Raw genomic sequence first — 18,368 nt, 5'->3', positions numbered from 1 at the left:
GGGCATTTGGATTGTATCCACCTTTGGGCTATTGTGAATCAGTACTTCTCTGAACATTCATGTATAAGTACTTGAGTCCATATTTCTAGTTATTTAGAGTGTATAACTCAATGCTCCAATTTTAGGGATGAAGAACAAGACCCTGAAAAATTAGTTGACTCACCTAGGCTCCCTTAGCTAGCTCGTGGCTGAGCCAGACTAGAGACCAGGTCACTAAGTACCTGGTCCATCTCCTACTGAACCCCAACACTCCATAAGAGGACAGACTTGGCTCTCTCTCCACTTGTGCCCACACTGAATTGCTGGATAGAAAAGCCTTTTCTAGTTTCCCTTCCTTTCCATATCCTTCCCACCCGGATTCCAGTTCTCCCTCCACCTTTCCCAAGGCCTTCCCTGACTTCTCACAGGCCTTCTAGTTCTCCTTTCTTTAATTGCCAGTCCTATAATAATAAAATCCTAATCCCACATAGTGAGTTTGCGTCCTGGGTATCTTGCCAACTCACATTGACTCTAAGATCCCGGAGGACAGGTGCTTAATCAATCCTTATGATGAATGAAATATGTGGGTGGAAGCCTGTGGAGCCAGCTGGGTGACTTCTTCCGGTCTACTGGTGTCCACATTGGCTGAGACAACCAGCAATATCACATTGCTACACGGTTGACATATTGACTGTTCACCTGTCACAACACCGAGGGGTAGGCCACTCCGGTCTCTATACAAGGGGAACCTCCAAAAAGCAGAATTATTTTCGGAGGGGCGGATCCCTTGTAGTACAGGCTTCCCCAGCTAGGTGAGTGTTCCAGGAACCCACTGGCATCAATATATCAGCCTGTGTTGTTGTGAGAGGCTAAGTTCGGATTCAGTGAATTTTTTTAAAAAATTATTTCAGCACATTTGCCCAGCGATTTACAGCCACACCACGCTGAATGTTCAGCAGTTTTCAACCAAAAATGACATGACCTCTGTTCACCACCCTCCCTTTTCAACCAATCTCACCCTGAGCAAATTTTTTTTGTTTCTCCATAAGAAAAAAAGTCTTCAAAGGGAAACATTTTGCTGATGTTGCAGAGATGAATCAAAAAAGGCAGAAGTACTAAAAGGCATCAAAATTCATGGGTTCAAAAACTGTTTTAAGCAGTGAACAAAGCATCTCGATGGGTGTATTGCATCAAATGGAGAGTACTTTGAAGGTGACTGAAATTTAAACATGTAAGAATAAACACACAGTTTTTATAAATGAATTCTAGTTGCTTTTGGTTCCCCCTTGTAACTTTCTGCATGGTGCACTTGATCACCTGCAAGTGACTTTCATGGCAGCAAAGTCACCATGAATATGTAGAGACACAACAAGTCTTGTCAACACCACTTTGCCCTACTTGGTGTCGCTCAATATATAGACAGAGTCTTGGCCCCTGATGGTCCATCCTTGTTCCCACCTTTGAATGGAAAATGACCAGTGAAGGCAACACTGACTAGATCAATGACCTTGTCTGTCAGAGGACCTCGCTCAATTAACCTGAAATTCACCCAATTGTAGCACTTGCTCTTTTGCAGAAATTGGAATTAAGGAAGTGCTTTAGGGTCTTTAGCAAGATGCCAATTAAAGCACACAATGTTTTTCTAATCCACCCCAGAGATTTCCAATCCCCAATTAGATCTGCATCAGCATCATCCAAAGAGCAGTTAATCCAAGAAAGGCCAAGAGTAAGACTTTTGGAAAATGAAAGCATTAGAAAGGCTGACTCCTTTTCCTTCTTTTGTCTACTTTCTTGCCCACATTTATAAGTTTAGAATAATCAATGACTTTTAGTCTTAAAGCTTTTGGAAAAAATAATGTCCCACTGTCTTTCATGTCAAACAAAGAAGACAAATAAATTGTTATGTGGAGTGTCCATCTTTTCTTTGTTAGAATGAGTAAGGTGAAGTTTACATTCTTTTGTTCACAAAAGCAGGTTCAAAATGTACATGCTAAGATGTTAATACACGTAAAACATATGTTCCCAATGGAAATGGAAGGACTCAAAACAGGAAATCTTTGTGCATTGATGATGGGTGCTGCTGTGTCCTAGGAGCTCAACCTTCATTATGGATTTGATATTCACAAAAGCCCAGCAAGACATGCACTACAATCTTTCTTTAATGGTGAGAAAACTAAAGAAACTAAGGCTTTGGGAGAATAAATCATGAGCTCCAACTTCCCATGTTAGTAATGGCAGGATCAGGCTAGAAAGCCCAAAGTTCTGCATTCCTCATCACACTATAAGAGAATTAATAGAAATTAACAACTTTACAGAAAAATTGTATGACAGCCATCAGCTCTGCTGTGGGTCTGCCAGTTGCTGTGATGCCTTCCCTGCTCTGTCCTCTCCACGTGCCTCATGTCAGTCGGCCTTGGAAAGACAGAGGCACCGTAACCTCTTCACCTGTTGAGCAGGCCCTGCCATTGAACCAGCCAGGTGCTCACAGGTGTGTACATAAGACTCCTATCAGGGGACACCTGTGTGTATCCAATTTCCTACCGGCACCAGCTCATCCACTGGGTGTGAAAGGGAGGAAAACTACTAAGCCACTTGTTGGGTAAATAGTCATTGTTTATTTTAATGCAAAAAAAAGTCCTTCAGCAGGAATAAAAGGAGGTGTTAAAAGGTAGAGAGAAGGAGAAGCAGGAAGCACACAATTCTGGATTTGGAGTCTTATTTTCTGCTTATATGGATAAGTTACTCCTCTTAGCCTCAATTTTCCTAGCTGTGAATGGGGTGTAGCAAACAACATGAAGATAAAAACAAAGTGTTTTCCCACAATAGCCAAAAGGTAGAAGCAAGCCAAGCATTCATGGACAGTTGAATGGATAAACCCAATGTGATCTGTGTGTACAATACGGCATTATTCATCCTTAATAAGGAAGGAAATCCTTATAAGTAACACAGGTAACAACGTGGATGAACCTTGGGGACATGAGGCTGAGTGAAAGAAGCCAGTCATAAAAAAATAAACACAGTATGATTCCACTTAAATGCGACACCGGAGTAGTGAAATTTATAGAGGCAGAAAGTAGAATGGTGTTTGCCACGGGTTGTAGCGCGTGGGAAGTTACTGTTTAAAGGGAGAGAGTTTCAGTTTTGCAAGACAGTTCTGGGGATGGTTGGTAGAGATGGTCGTACAGCATTGTGAATGTGCTTAATGCCATAGAATTGTACACTTAAAAATGGTTACATTGGAAAATTTTATGTTTAGTATTTTGCACAATTTAAATTAATAATGCTCAAAAATTAATAGTGTGTTTGCCTGAATCTTGTCATCTTTGCTGAAGAGAGAGAAAAATCAGCCTCGTGGACCCAAATTCACCAAGTCTGGGTTCTCAAACCTGGTACACATTAGAATCCACAGGGTGGGTAGAAGGGAGGCAGGATTAATGCTACAACTGCAAAAGGCCCACCACCCTGAGAAATCAAATCAGCATCTCTTGGGGTGGGGCCTGAATGCAGGCATGTCCTAAAGGTTCCGTTGCGGCCTTGCCAGGGCTGATCATCACCCAGCTAGACAAGGGCTCAACTCATGTCACAACTCACCTCTGTCAGATCTGGTGCTCACACATTCTACTGTAAAATAGCAGGATGCAGTGAGGATACCCAGGCACCTGCACACACTGAATTAATTTTTATTTCATTCTACTCATGAAGCATTTCTTGCCCACAAACATGCCTGGCCTCACAGACATGTAACCTGCACAGTGTCTCAGAGTCTGCCCTCAGAAGGCCTTGCTCTTGGTTTAACGCTCGGTGGTCGCCATCTTGAAATTTTTAATCATTTTTTAACACGGGAACTTACATTTTCTTTTTTTGCACTGGGCCCTGCAAATTGTGTATCTGATTCTGCCTGTGAAAGCCAGATCCTGTTTGAGGCCTAGAGAAGACAGAAAAGAAAAACAGAGCAGTCTTGGGGAGGCCACAAGTTGCAGGATGCCCAGGGCAAGGCAAGGCCGCCTGCTGGGGTCTGCTGGTCCACCATCGCTCAGTGCTGCACACCAGGGAGCCGGACACAGAGCTGCCTGTAGTGGAGGGGTCGGGGGAGAAGCCCTGGCTGCGGATGGGAAAAAACAAGCTCGTGACTAATAATAACAAGAGACCATGACGCAAAACATGGTGTGCACTGGGCTTTAGAAAAGGGCAAATCTGTACACAGAGCAGGCATTTAAGAAGCTGAGTTCTGGGCTCTGGGCTTGGCTCTGTGCTGACTCTACTAACCAACATTCACTGGACATCTACCAACGTGAAGCAGTCTGCACCTCAGTTGCTGCAACTTCCGGTCTAAACAAGATGTGGCTGAAAACAAGGACCACCAACAGCTACCATTTACTGAAGGTTATTTTTGTGCCAGGCATTGCACTAAGTGCTTTACATAAGTTGCTGCAGTTCCCATCATGACTCCACGAGTTGGCTATTAATTGACCCATTTTACAGATGAGGACAAGGGAGGCTCAGAGACATTAAGGAACTTTCCCAAAGTTACATAGCTGGTCAGCAAGTGATTAAATATGAACTTGAGTCTTTGGCTTTGGCATCTGTGACTTTGTCATTCTCTCTAAAATAACCCTTAGGTTGAACCATAAGCAGTTGCCGTTTAGCTGAATGTTGTCGATTTCATAAGGCAGTGTGCAAAGCAGCTCAAACAGAGCCTGACCATGAGCACTGTGGGAGGTCAGTGAACCCACAGATAAATCTAGATCACTCCCCACTCTTGTGAATCAGCGTGCTGGGCAAACAGCTCTCTTAAGGAGGGAAATGAAAGGGAAAAATCGAACAAACAAGTGGAAAGCTCTGTAAGAACAATGTCCTGTGATCATGTTGAATAAATGCACCTGCCTTCTCCCCTCAGCTCAAGCCAGCTTTCTTAACAAATTAGGTGGCTGGGTTGTTAGAAGCACCTTTTTTACAAAAGGTGAGAAGGTGAGTAGAGACAGCTGCACCCCAGATAATAACACCAAGCAGGACCGTTACCACTGAGTCACGCAAGAGATAATGCTGCTTTTCCCAGAAACCCATTTGGCACAGAGTAAACTATAAGTGTGTACTCGCAGGTAATGGGTAATAAACATTCCATTTTAGAGCTCCTATATTAAGCTTCTGCACCTGGAGACTGGAGGACTGTGGTGTTATGGAGTGCTTTGTATATCAGCTCCCCCCACCCCCCATTTTTCCCCAGTGAAACACCGCACTAGGCTCTGCCACCAGCTTCTTCCTCTTTCTTGGTGGAAATCTACTGCCTTCTTAAACTGGTGCATGGAAAATTACATGGTCAGCGCCACACTCGGGACTAGAAAAGCATACATCCCACAGTGATTTCAAACGATCCAGCCTTTCATCATTAAAAAAAAAAAAAATCCTGTGGGCGAGGAGAGAGAAGAATCGTGAGGCCCCTGAGCAGATGACTCATTTCAGACCGAAATGACAAAGCCATTTCGGAACAGATGGGTTGTTGACAGGACACTTAACAAATGCTGCTTTTAATTCTTTCTTGTGCTCGTTCATTCATTCAACAAATATTCCTGGGTGCTTACCGAATACTGGGCACTGTGGTAGGCACTGGGGAAGTAGCAGCAAACCCCAAAATAAAACCAAAAAAAAAATCCTTTTTCCCCTGCAGTCTCCATTCTACCGAGGGAGACAGAGAGAAAATCAACAAAAACAACAACAACAACAAAAATGGAAGCTTTATAGGATAAAAACAGCTAGGGTCCAGGTGCAGTGGTTCACACCTGTAATCTCAGCATTTTGGGAGACCGAAGCAGGAGGAATGCGTGAGCCCAGGAGTTTGAGACCTTGTCTCTACAAAAAAAAAAAAAATCAAAAAATGTTCCAGGCATAGTGGCACATGCCTGTAGTCCTGGCTATTCAGGAGGCTCAGACAGAAAGATCACCTGAGCCCAGGAAGTCAAGGCCATGGTGAGCCATGATTGTGCCACTGCACTCCAGTCTGGGCAACAGAATGAGACCCGTCCCCCCAATCAAAAAAAAAAAAAAGAGCTGAGGAGAGATGGGAGGAGGGGCTACCTCTGGAAAGGTGGTTTTAAAGCAAAAAGGGAAGGAAGATGCAGAAGGAGCTCTGTGAGGGTGGTCCTTCCAGGCAGAGTCAGTGACAAAGGCCCAGGGGAGAAAGGACCAGCTCGAGCCTGGGAGCAGGGGGCTGGCGGGTATGGAGCAAATGAAGACAACAGGTGAGAGATGAGGCAGGTCCACCGCAGGCCAGCTGACCACCAGGAACACTTGGACTTTGACTCAGAGCAAGATGGCAGCCACTGCTCTGTGCAGAGGAAACACATGACCAGATTTGCTTTTTGCTAAGTGTACCTTGAGGCTGAAAGCAATCAGGGAGGGAGGAGAATATTGCCATCAGTGGGGTGCAGGATGATGGAGCAGGGGACAGAGTGGAGGTAGTGAGCAGACTCCAGGGTATAGCTACGTGTTTATGCCAATGTTATTGATAGAAATACTCTACAGTTCTTCCAGATTGTGCATACCCTCGACATCAGCCTGTGGATGAATGTTCCTTGACCCCCAGAGTCTCACCATAAGGTCTCCCTGGGACAGTCGGCAGGTGGCAGAGGCAGGTGCCTGGAGCTGTGATAATGTCATTCCTGGCAACCCCAGAGATAAGGTTGTTATGTCTATTAGGAAAATGTCTATTAGGAAAGGATATTCAAATGGAGGATTCAAAGACCGACACAGGGCCTGCGGGTTGCAGCCTGCCCCTTTGAGCTCACCCCTCACTCATACATGCATCCATCCTGTATGCTGGCTAAATCCACTTGCTTCTGGGTGGGAGAACAATGCATAGAACCATGACTCGTAACCTGATTCTTGTTTGCTCTCAAGACAGTCTGTTTTTCAGATCATGATTAGGAATGAATAAACAGTAAGTCTTAAGGTCTTTGAGGCTTATTATGCAGGGCTTATCAGAATAAAAATAGAAATTAAAATGATTCAGCAACAGAGAAAAGGTTTCCTTCCTCACCCTCAAACATCAAAGCATGCAAGTATTGAGGTCTATTAAACAAATAATGTATTGATCACCTGAGATGAAGAAGCAGTTTAAGCCCAGGCCTCAAATGCAAACATCCTAGTAACTCATGCTACTTGAGTTAACCTCAGTGATGACTAACTTGGGTTCTGTATCTATGCCCTGTTAATGTCCATTGAACAGAACACAATTCTGTGTTGTTTCTCAGTATGCTGCTCTTCTGCACTGAAGTTATTTCAGGCATGACTCACCTTAAAAGGACTGTGAGATTTCTTAGTAGGACTCCTGGGAGGCTTTGAGTGGGGAGTTTTTAACAGTAGCTACCCAAGCAAAGCAGCTAAAGTGGTTGAACAGTGGCCCCAAAAAAGATATGTCCATGTCCTAACCCTTAGACTAGGTGAGAGTAACCTTGTTTGGAAAGAACCTTTATAGGTGTAACTAAGCTTGAGATCTCAAAATGGCTTCATCCTGGATTACCTAAATGGGCCCTAAACTCAAGGACGAGTGTCTTCATAAGAGACAGAAGAGAAGTCAGAGACGCAGATGGGAAGTTCGTGTGAAGAATGAAAATGGAGTGATGTAGCCACAAACCAAGGTATGCCTGAAGCCACTAAGAAGAAGCCAGGAAGGGGTTTCTTCCTGGACCCTGTGGAGGGAACACCAGCCTGCCAATACCTTAGTTTCAGACTTGCAGCTTCCAGAACAGAGAGCTTGTATTCTTGTAGTTTTAAGCCACTCAGTTTGTGGTACTTTGTCACAACAGCCCCAGGCAATAAATAAAGTCTCCAAAAGGGGAAGTTCCCTTATGGTAGCTTGATTTTAGACTTCCAGATCCTTGAGCAAACCATGCCCAGTTGTCAACCTACAGAACTGTGAGATAATGAGCTGGTGTTGTTTTAAGCCACTAAGATTATGGTAATTTGTTACAGCAGCAATAGAATCCAAGGACAGTAGGATGTTATGTGAGTGACCAGTAGGGCATATGGCCCAACCACACAGTCAGGGAAGGCCTTGAATGAGTGACTTTAGGCTGAGAGTGAGGCCGTGAGTCATGGAGAAAGTGCCAGAGGGTGTGCAGTGCAGACCAAGACACCCGTGGTCATTGAACACAGAACAAATGGCCTTAGTTTTCATTTATGGTCACAACTCTAGGGGAGAAGAAGCTGTCAAGGATTCTGAAAAGCAGAGAACAGCAAACCCAAAAGTCTAGGGGGAGCTGGTGACCTCCATGGAAGCTGAAGGCAGTTGTTCCCTGAGAGGCCCAGCAAATTTACCCACCTGCCCAGCTGCCAAAGCCAGAGGTCTACACCATGGTACATTGCACTTTATACAACGACGGTACCAGCCTGGGATGCCTTGTGACTAACAACTTCTTAAGTCATCTTTCCTGCCCCAATAGTTATGAGGATACAAAGTCAAACGTGGACAAACAGTATTTTACTGTGGGATCCTGTCTTCCAGGAGAATTTGCAGGAGAGTGCAGGAAGTCCCCAACATATGAGCAAATTTGGTTCTGAAAGGTTCATTTGTTGTTAAGTCCAACAAAGTTAGCCTAGGTGCCCAATTAACACAATCGGCTATATAGCACTGTATGCATTTAACAGACTATCCTGACACTTGGTGGAGAGAAATAATACATTTAAAAATGCACGTGTACATTGTTAAGGTTCGTAACTTGAAGCTTCATATGTAGGGAACTTGCTGTATAAGCCCTGTTGCTGACCTTCAGATTTCTCAACAACAAATCCTTCAGGAAAACCATATTCCTTCAGTCTCTTTCCAAAGGAAATCCAAGTCTGTTTAAATTTCTGTTTTAAAACAGATTCTGGTAACATTAGACAAACCGGCAACTCTCAAAACATGTCAAGTAACAGGCTAGGGTTGTATGTGCTTTATGTGTTGATAATCACACTTAACCCACAGTATTTGCATGACATCAAATGAGCTCAGAAAGGCTTCACCCATAGCTCTGGTCTGCAGACCACTGTGGGGCACAGTCCTGTCACTCAGTCAGTGAGAGTCCAACTCAAGGCTGGACAAACACCAATGGATTCTGTACATGGAGACAAAAAACAAAGCCTTTCTTCTTAACTAAAGAGCAGATTATCTAAGGAAAAAAAGTTGAAAGCAAAAAAGATTGTGAGGATGTCGGCATTTAACAGGAAACTTGAAACTTTGCAAGGAAGGTCAATTCTTCTTAGTCAATCTGAAACGTACCTAGGCAGGTCATATAAATATTCCAAATATATTTTTTTTAAACTGCTAAATATGCTGTAAATTTATTACATCTTCCCAGCCACCCACAACTAGGTGTCCTTGGTGAAAGTTAAACTCAACTATTATCAATACTATTCTGTTCCTAAGAATGGGTCACGTCTAAGCTGTTGTTTCCTCTTGTTGAGACAATAAGAACATTTCTCATCATCTTGCACCTACTCCCCTTTCTCACTCCATTTTCAACTTTCCATCACATGAAGAAGGTGGGTTAGTGTTGGCTAAAACACAACGTCTGAGATGCAAAAGCCTTGCGAATCTGCCTACCAAGTACATCTCAGAGTGAGCTTTTGAATAAGGAACAGCAACAGATCTCATAAGCCAAAGAAAATTTAACTTGAGTATGACTAACAGGAGGCTAGTCTAACACATGCCTAATTCTATAGTTATATTCTGTTTGTCTAGAGAAAAATCACAACTAACCACGCCATGGTTCTTTGACTTTCTCTGACTGGAGAACCTATGATGGCATTATTCGAGGCTGAGGTCCCAATCCCACTCACCCACTCATTCTCCCTACACCTGCTTCTGACCAGCGTAAATGGCACATGTAAGAAACACATGGGTTACTGAAAACCTTCTCAATTCATTTTGGTGTTTCTTGGTAAATTTAGTTATATTACCTTCCTTTTCTCCATCTTTACTAGTTGCCTACAAAATACTTTAAATTTAACAACCTAAAACAACACAAATGTATTATTTTTCAGTTCTGGAGGTCAGAAGCTCAAAAGTCAGTCTCAATGGACTGAAATCAAGTGTTGACAGGGTTTGTTCCTCCTGGTGGCTTTAAGGATAAATCCATTCTTGGTCTTTTTCAGATTCCAGAGGCTGTCTGAACCCCTTGGCTTGAGGCCCCTTCCTCCATCTTCAAAGGCAGCAGCAAAGCCAGAGTCTTCTCTAGCCTTTCTCTCTGCCTCATTATCAGGTTGTCTTTTCTGACTTGCACCTTCCTACTCCCTCATAAAGTCCCTCGTGAGTACACTGGGCTCACCCAGATGATCCAGGACCATCTCTCCTTCTCAAGGTCCTTAACATAATCACGCCTGCGGAGTCCCTTTTGCCGTGTCAGGTGACACATTTGCAACTTTTGGGGATTGGAACATCAACATCTTTAAGGGATATTTCTCTGTCTACTTCCTCTCCCACTGCACTTGGGCAGCATGAAGCTGAGATGTCTCACAGGAGTGAGTCCTTGTCCCCACTGCCAGCTGGGAGCCCAGCCAGCCCACACAGAGCTTCACAAGTCAAGGACAAGGAAGCAGCTATGGTCCCCTGGCCTGACATCCCATGGTGATGATATTATGACCCATTTCAAAAAATAGAAATAAAAAACCTTTCCCCTTAAGTGTCCTTTCTCCTTCCTGACCCTGTGTCCTGATCTGGTGTTTGGAAAATATGGTCGCTAGAGACCAAACAGGAATCTGCCCACTCTATGCTGTGAGTGTCATCCCAGTATTCAAACATTCAAACACCCACCACAAAGCTCTAGAGTTCCAGCAGATGTCATCAACCCATCTTCAATAATGACCACATCCATGAGGACCTGTGTGCTAACTCACAGCTCTCATCAAAACATCCCAGATCCATGCCCTCTCTCTGCTCCATCGCTCCCCTGGTCCAGGCTGGCATCGTCTCTCCCCAGGACAACTACAGTAGCCACCAGGACAATCATCCTGCTTCCCACTTGTTCCTCTGCAGCCCCTGCCCCACGTAGTAGAGTAACCTTTCCAGAAAGCACATCCAGTCATGTCGCTCCTGGTTTAGAGCCTTGCGATGGCCTCCTGTAACGAGGAATTAAATCCAAATGGCACAAGTGGCCTCAAAGCCCTTATGACACAGCCTAGCTCCCTTTCCAACCCATCTCACTCCATCCCCCTATGTCCACCCTCCCAGGCCCCAGGTTTGATCTTCTGTTCCTCAAATGACACTCCAACCTCTCCCCAGCCTATAGCCTCTGGCCCTGGCCGTCCCTGTTGTGTCAAATCTGCCCCCAAGGACACACCCTTCAGGCCTGTGTTTGAGTGTGTTTTCTTGTATCACCAGCCATTCCATCCCCCTTCAAAGCAACCTCCTACTGCAGAGGCTGGGTATTATGTCTCCCCAGATTTCATATGCTGAGGTCCTAACCCCAAGTACCTTGGAATGTGTCCTTGTTTGGATGTGGACTCATTGCAGATGTAGCTGGTTGAGATGAGGTTATTAGGGTACACCCTAACCCAATATGCCAGTTCTTATAAAAAGATGCAATTGGATACACACACACACACACACACACACACACACAAACACACACACACACACACACACACACACAGCACATTATGTAAAGACCAAGGCAGAAATCGGGATGATGCATCCCAAGCCAAGCAACACCAAAGATTGCCAGCAACCCAGCAGAAACCATGAGAGAGGCCTGGAAGAGATTTTCCTTCACAGCCTCAAAAAAACACCAGCCCTGCTGACACCCTGATGTTGAACTTCCAGCCTCCAGAAATCTGAGACAATAAATGTCTGCTGCTCATGCCACTCCATCATGGGACTTCATTACAACAGCCCTAGGAAGGAGACACACTGGGAATCATGTTTCCCGACTTCTTGCAGAAAGTACTCTGGGAAGGTAGCCTTCCTACCCCTCTTCACCACTGGACTCAATGCCAGTGGGTGAGATCTGGAGGGCAAGAGTAAGGGGAGGCCTGCAGCAGTCTGGCTGCTGCTTAGGCACTGCTTTGGGGTGGCACTGTAGCAGAGTCCAGGGGCTCCACTTTGTGAATGCCACAAGGCAGTGCTGGTGGCAGCAGCAGGCTGCTGTTAGACCCCCGGATCCAGCCTGAGACACTGTCCTGAGCTGGTGGCTGCCACCCTAGCTGCTGGCTCCCCACTTTCCTGACAGCAGCAGTGAGCACAGCACCTAGCAGGCCACCGGGGCATAGTTTCTGGGACCATTCTGGAAGCCCAGGACTTCGAAAGATTCTGAAAGCTCTTACTGTCCTGCATCAAATCCTGTTTGGCCCAACTTAACCAGGATGGCTGCAGCTTCTACAGCTGGACAGACAGGCAGCCTCATGTTTAGATGCAGATACTGCTTTCCTCAAAGACACAATCTGTTCTCAGACCACCTCGCCCTTGCTGAGCCATTTTTATGACACTTGCTGGTATTTAAATGGGTGTGTATTTACTTATTTGTGTGCTTATTGTCTGAATGTGACCTGCATAGAAACATCCATCTTATCACCTCATTTACACCCCCTCTCCCCCCGCCCCACCATCTTCTCACGCCTAGAACAGGGTTTGACCCACAGTGGACACTTTTGCTATATTTATGGAAGAAGGGAAGGAGAAGAGGAATTTCTAAGTTTGGCCGCTCCTTTAAGAAACTTCCAAAGGCATTCCTAGAACCCTTAAACTCTGGGAATATAAGGGCTACCTAGATTATACAAGGGGGACCTCCCCAAATGGAATTTATTCATAAAAAATAGTGTATTTATTTTTACATGTTTAGATTTAAGTCACTTTCAAAGTACTCTCTGACTTATGTAATACACCTATCTAGATATTTTTTCACTGCTCAAAACAGTTTTTGAACTCAACATTTTTTTATGCCTTTTAGTGTTTCTGTCATTTTTTTTTTGTTTTACCTTTTCCACCTCAGTAAAACACTCACCTCATCAGTCACTTAGGGTGAGATTGGATGAATAGGGAGGATGGGACATGGGGGTCATGCCATTTTCGGTCAAAAACTGTTGAACACTCAGTGCGTTGTGGGCAGGTGCATTGTCACAGTGGAAGAACTAGCCACCTGTTGACCATAACTTGTGACATTTCTTCAGCAAATCGTGAGGTAACCTTCTCAAAACTTCCAGATAAACACTTTGATTGACCATTTGATCCAGAGGAACAAATTCCAAGTATACTACAAATGGCCCACCCTCCAAAAGATAATTCAATTATTTGGGTCCCCTCTCATATGTTAAATGACATGAATGTTAGGTCAAACTCCCAGTGGGGGCCTAATGTTAGGTCAGGCCTACAGGGGTTGTGGGTTGTGATCTGGTGCCACGGGAAAGATGCAGAGAATTGCACAGAAGTTAGATTGGAAAATATAGTTTATTTAGAAAGCAAAATAGAGAAAGAGAGGAGATTTGCCTCTCCAAGGTAGATGAGAAGCCAAAGCTTAGGAAAACGTGGCAGCAGCCATTGCTCAAAGATCACATAGCCACACCAGAGTTTAGTAAGGAAATGGCAACTGGCTGCTGCTCATGGTTGAGTCCTTTTAATCCTTCCCTTTGATGGGGGAAGATCGTTAAGGTGGTTAGGTGATGATCTGCTCCATGTCATCACAGAGGGCTGGTATGCACAGGTAATGATGTCAGGTGATGGACAGCAGGCAGATGGGTGGGTCAGTCACAAAACTGTTGCCATGGTAATGGGGTCTGTCTGTGTCATGATGCTCAAGAAGAGCTGATTAGGCTAACTTGGGTCTTATGGGTAGAGACAACTGCTTGAAACAGAAAAGCTAATTAGTACAAAACAAGCTGGGGAGGGGAGTTATCAAACAATTATCAATAGCTACCTCTGAGAATCAGCTGTGTCCTTGGCTAGTATTAGAGGGTAAGTTAAGTGAACTGCTAGAAAAACATGAGATTTAGGCAATGTTAAAATGGCTGCTCATTGGGTATATTAGATCTATGTTATATCCTTTCAATTCCTCCTCTTGCTATTTTTAAATATTCATATTTGTACCTGGGAACAGGAATGAAGTTCAGGCTTCTGTAGCTGCTTCCTGCTGATTAGGGTCATAGAGCTGTCCCTATCTGTCTAGAGCAAGAGGAGGGGATGAGAGGACAGGAGCCCATGGAGTTGTTAAGTGTCTCTAGTACCTGGATACAAAGCACTGTGTACAAGTGTATACTATTAGAGTAAATACTGCTATAATAAAGGCCATTATAGCCACTGTAATGACATATTAAGGCTTTGATGTCTGGTAAAATGTATTTATAGTTATTCCAGTGGGCTTGACACCCACTACAGGAGTCCAGGCAGTTTCCACTGTTGTACCAGTGAATTCCTGAGTCCATATGTGTGCACCCCCACAGCTTTTCTTCAAGTTTCTTTGGGTTTTTGTGATAAGAATGTGCAGGCAGTTATAAGGGGTTTGTTAATAATGACTTTAAACAAAGAACAGCATACCATATGTTCTCACTCATAAGTGGACCTTGAACAATTATCATAATACTAAAAGAAAGGGATTGGCAGTATTGGGAAACTGCCAGGGGAGTGGGGGTGGGATTGGCAGTTGAAGGAAACTGCTAGGAGAGGGAGGGGCACACCTCATCGACAAGAGTAACTGCATAATGAGCATTTGTATGCCTAACCCTGAACTGTATCCCACATCTTTAAAATAAAGAAAAAAATAATAAGTTTTTTTAAATGACTTTAATGAGGAAGTATAGCTACTCTGACAAAGCCTGAAGGAAAAAGATTTTAAACATTAGTTAAGAGACATGTGGTTAGGATGTAGTTTAAATTGTAGAAAATAATAATGAACAAGATAATTTGAAACAGTTAGCATGGGCAAAGAAAACTGTCCCTTTTGTTTTTAGGATAGGCCTGATATACCTTCACATGATTGGTATGCTAGAGGGTAAATCTTAGGTAACCTTCACTCCAGAGAGATGGGAGATTGACATCCCTCCATTTTTGATGGGAGGGGTGGGATGACAAAAATAATTAGTAACACTTTAAACAACAACAACAAAAAAGTCATTTTATTGTCCATCCTATGTTGGATTAGTAATCCTTGTGTCTAGAAGGAGATTTTTAAGTAGTTAGCAATTTGGCACTGAAAAGCACTATGGTAGTGGCTGACTGAGACACCATTTTAGGCTTTTACAATGAATGTTGCTTACAAAAACAGTTTACCTGATCTGCAGGCAGTTCAGGAGCAGAGTGTGGGGAAGGTGTGGTTCCTGAAGCTTTTGTTTCTTCTCCTACCCTGAAGAGACTGAACTGAGAACTCGAAGAGTTTAAATATTAGAGGGTTTGAAACCATAATGTTATAACACAGGATTATAGTAGTAGTTGCAAAAATTACTTATTCAAAGTGATAGTCTAAAGATTTTGAAAAGTGAAAAACAACAACAACAACTCGTTTGTTACAAAGATGGTGGGGGTGCTCATTGAATTTTGCCTCTTCCTCCCCACTCTGTTGTTTATAGGAGAAATTTATTTTGGAGATTGTTAATTAAGAAGCTCATATTCTGGTTTTCCAGTGGCATTTTGACCTAGCATTAGTGTGCTTGATATTTATGATAAACTCATAGAAATAGCTAAAATTTTTGTAACCTTGATTGTTTATAGAATTCCTCTCACACATTTCTTTCCACAAACCTTCCACATACCATTTTCAACATACTCACACTATTTTTCAACATCCCTGAACCTTCTATTTTTGTTCTATACTTTCCTTCCTTCAAATAACCAGTCACATTCTATTACAGGACAAAATGTATCATACAAGATCCTTTCCAATACAAAATTATTCTCTTTCCTTTATCCTTCCTTACTAAAAACATATTTTTATACCAACAGATTTCTTACATCTTTCCTTTGCTTTCTGTTTCCTTCCTTTAGCTTTTTATGGATAAATTTTTTACCTTTATACTCTGAATTAACCTTTAGTAACTTTTGATTAAGACTATATGATTTCAACATGGATGGTCAGGACCAAATGGCCGGCACCTGTATAAATTAAGAAATTATTTGGGTTTTCAGCACCCTAATATTCACCTGGGGTTTGTTGGGGGTGAAAATGAACCAGTTCCAGGTACTTTAGCAGATTTCCAGGCCTCCTTAAGTGACCACAATTTCTGAGCCAGGTGTTCTCTCCTCTCTTCAGAAGAGAGTGTACCTGTTTTCCAATGACTTTCTGGTCTGCACAGTGGGCAAGGCCTGTCTCTTTGGGGCAACTATGCTTCTCTAGTACTCCCATAGACTATAACCTTAACAACAGACACCATCCCCTTAGCAGGTTCATTCTTACCAGGTCTCTGATGGGCAGTTGGAGATTTGTCACTAATGGTGACAGCCAATTGGGATGCCTCTTTGGCCCTCTGGTCCTGCAGCCCTCCATGTTAGCACCATGTTGTTCGTCTGAAAAAAAAAAATCCTCAAAAGTTCTTCTTTAACTGATTATACATATGAAATATTGATTATGTCTGTCTGTAATAGTCTGATGTAAAACCCTTTAGAGTAAGCAGACCACGTGGATGTGAAATGATCTATCCCTACTTATTTCCAATTATGAACAGGAAAATTTGTTTAAAAACCCTATTTATATTACTAAATTATGGTTTTAGTTATGAGGTGTGGACAGTTAGGTGAGAGTGATCAGATATCACGCTACTGTGCCACAGAATGGACCTAGTATTTCACCTGTCCCACAGGAGTAACGGGCTTAATAAAGTGTACGCAGGGAGTAACTAGCATTAAAGTTCTACCTGTATTGAAGGGCGGAAGGGAGTGAGTGAGTCAGCCACAGCAAGGTGACTTAACTTTCATTTTATAAATACAACTTTAATAAGCCTAATATAACAAATGCTGGTATTATTTAGCACTAATATTTCAGCACATGGTAAAGTGGGAAGTGTAAAATTTTATAAAGCTCTTGCAAGTTTGGTTTGGAAAAGCAGATTAAAATGACAATACTGGACAACCCCCTTGGGTCCCCTACCACTATGGGAGCTTTTCTGTCCTTTTAAAAAAAATATTGTCTTTCAGTTAGTTAACAGGATTAATTAATTAACACATGATCCCTTTACTTTTTTTGCCCAGGAGGAGGACTGATAGTCCCAGTTTAGATTTAATTTGAGAGAGATTTATCATAGAAAAAGAACATGAAGCCGGGTTCGGTGGCTCACCCTGTAATCCTGTGCCTTTAAGAGGCTGAGGTGAGTGGATTGCCTGAGCCCGCGGGTTCGAGACCCGCCTGGGCAGCGAGACCTCATCTCTACAATAAATCAAAAAATCAGTCGGGCATGGTAGCATGCGCCTGTAATTCCGGCTACTCGGAAGGCTGAGGCGGAAGGATCGCCAGAGCCCAGCAGGTCTAGGCTGCGGTGGCTGGGAGCAGCCACTGCACTCCAGTTTGGGCAACAGAGTGAGACTCCAACTCAAAAAAAAGAAAAGAAAAAGAACATAAACTTCAATATTTCTTTTTCCTAGCCACCTCCCTCAGGGGAGACCAGTTAAGCCATGGTGAATGAAAGCCTGTGAGAACTTTCCAAGAACACATGACAGAGAAGCAAGGAGGAGTCAGTGCATGTGGTAGCTACTAGGGCTGATGCCAGTGGTAATCACGTAGTGGGGGAGGGGGATGAGAAGGCTGGAGGCCAGGGTTGGTTGCCGTGGCCATCAGTGCCAGCCCCTCCTCTGAAGATAAAGGTGGATAGAGACAGAAAGGATGAGAAGAAGGTGGGTAGAAAGGAAAACTGACAGACAGTAGAGTGGCAAAAGCAGATTATGAAAGACTGAAGAAGTTAAACCAGCTGGGTCAGCTTAGAGGGAATTGGGAAAGAGATAATGTAATCAAAGAAGGAGTGTGAGTGTGCCATAGGAAAAACAAGGGGTCCAGGTGGCATGCCATTTTGAGAAGCCTTGGATCATTGGCACTTGTGGCACCAATAGAGTCCAAGTTGAAGGAGAGTATCAGAAACAAAAGACCTGCCTTGGGCCCATCTTCTGGTCTCCTAGCCAGTATTGAGGAGAGTCTTAGGGCAGATACTCCTCTCTAGTGAGAAGTTCCTGAGATGTTTTAGATTGCGTTTCAATGGGGGAGGGCCTTAGTCACCCATCACAAGGGTCCTATGAGGAAGAATTCTAGAGGAGGAGAGAGATTGGTCTTAAGATTGGTCCCTGAGAGGTCAAAAGAGAGAGGTAATGCAGAGGGCTCTGGGTCCTAGAAGGAAAAAAAAAAACCATCCACACCCTCAGCCATCGTCCTGGGCAGAAGGTTGGTGGAATCAACCTGAGTATGTAAGTAACAAATGAGAAAAGGGCATCCCCTTGTCTCCCAGACCCA

Source organism: Carlito syrichta, unplaced genomic scaffold, assembly GCF_000164805.1.
Source record: "Carlito syrichta isolate Samal-C Ts95f unplaced genomic scaffold, Tarsius_syrichta-2.0.1 Scaffold302518, whole genome shotgun sequence".
Taxonomy (NCBI): Eukaryota; Metazoa; Chordata; class Mammalia; order Primates; family Tarsiidae; genus Carlito; species Carlito syrichta.
Note: the sequence above shows the minus strand (reverse complement) of the source record.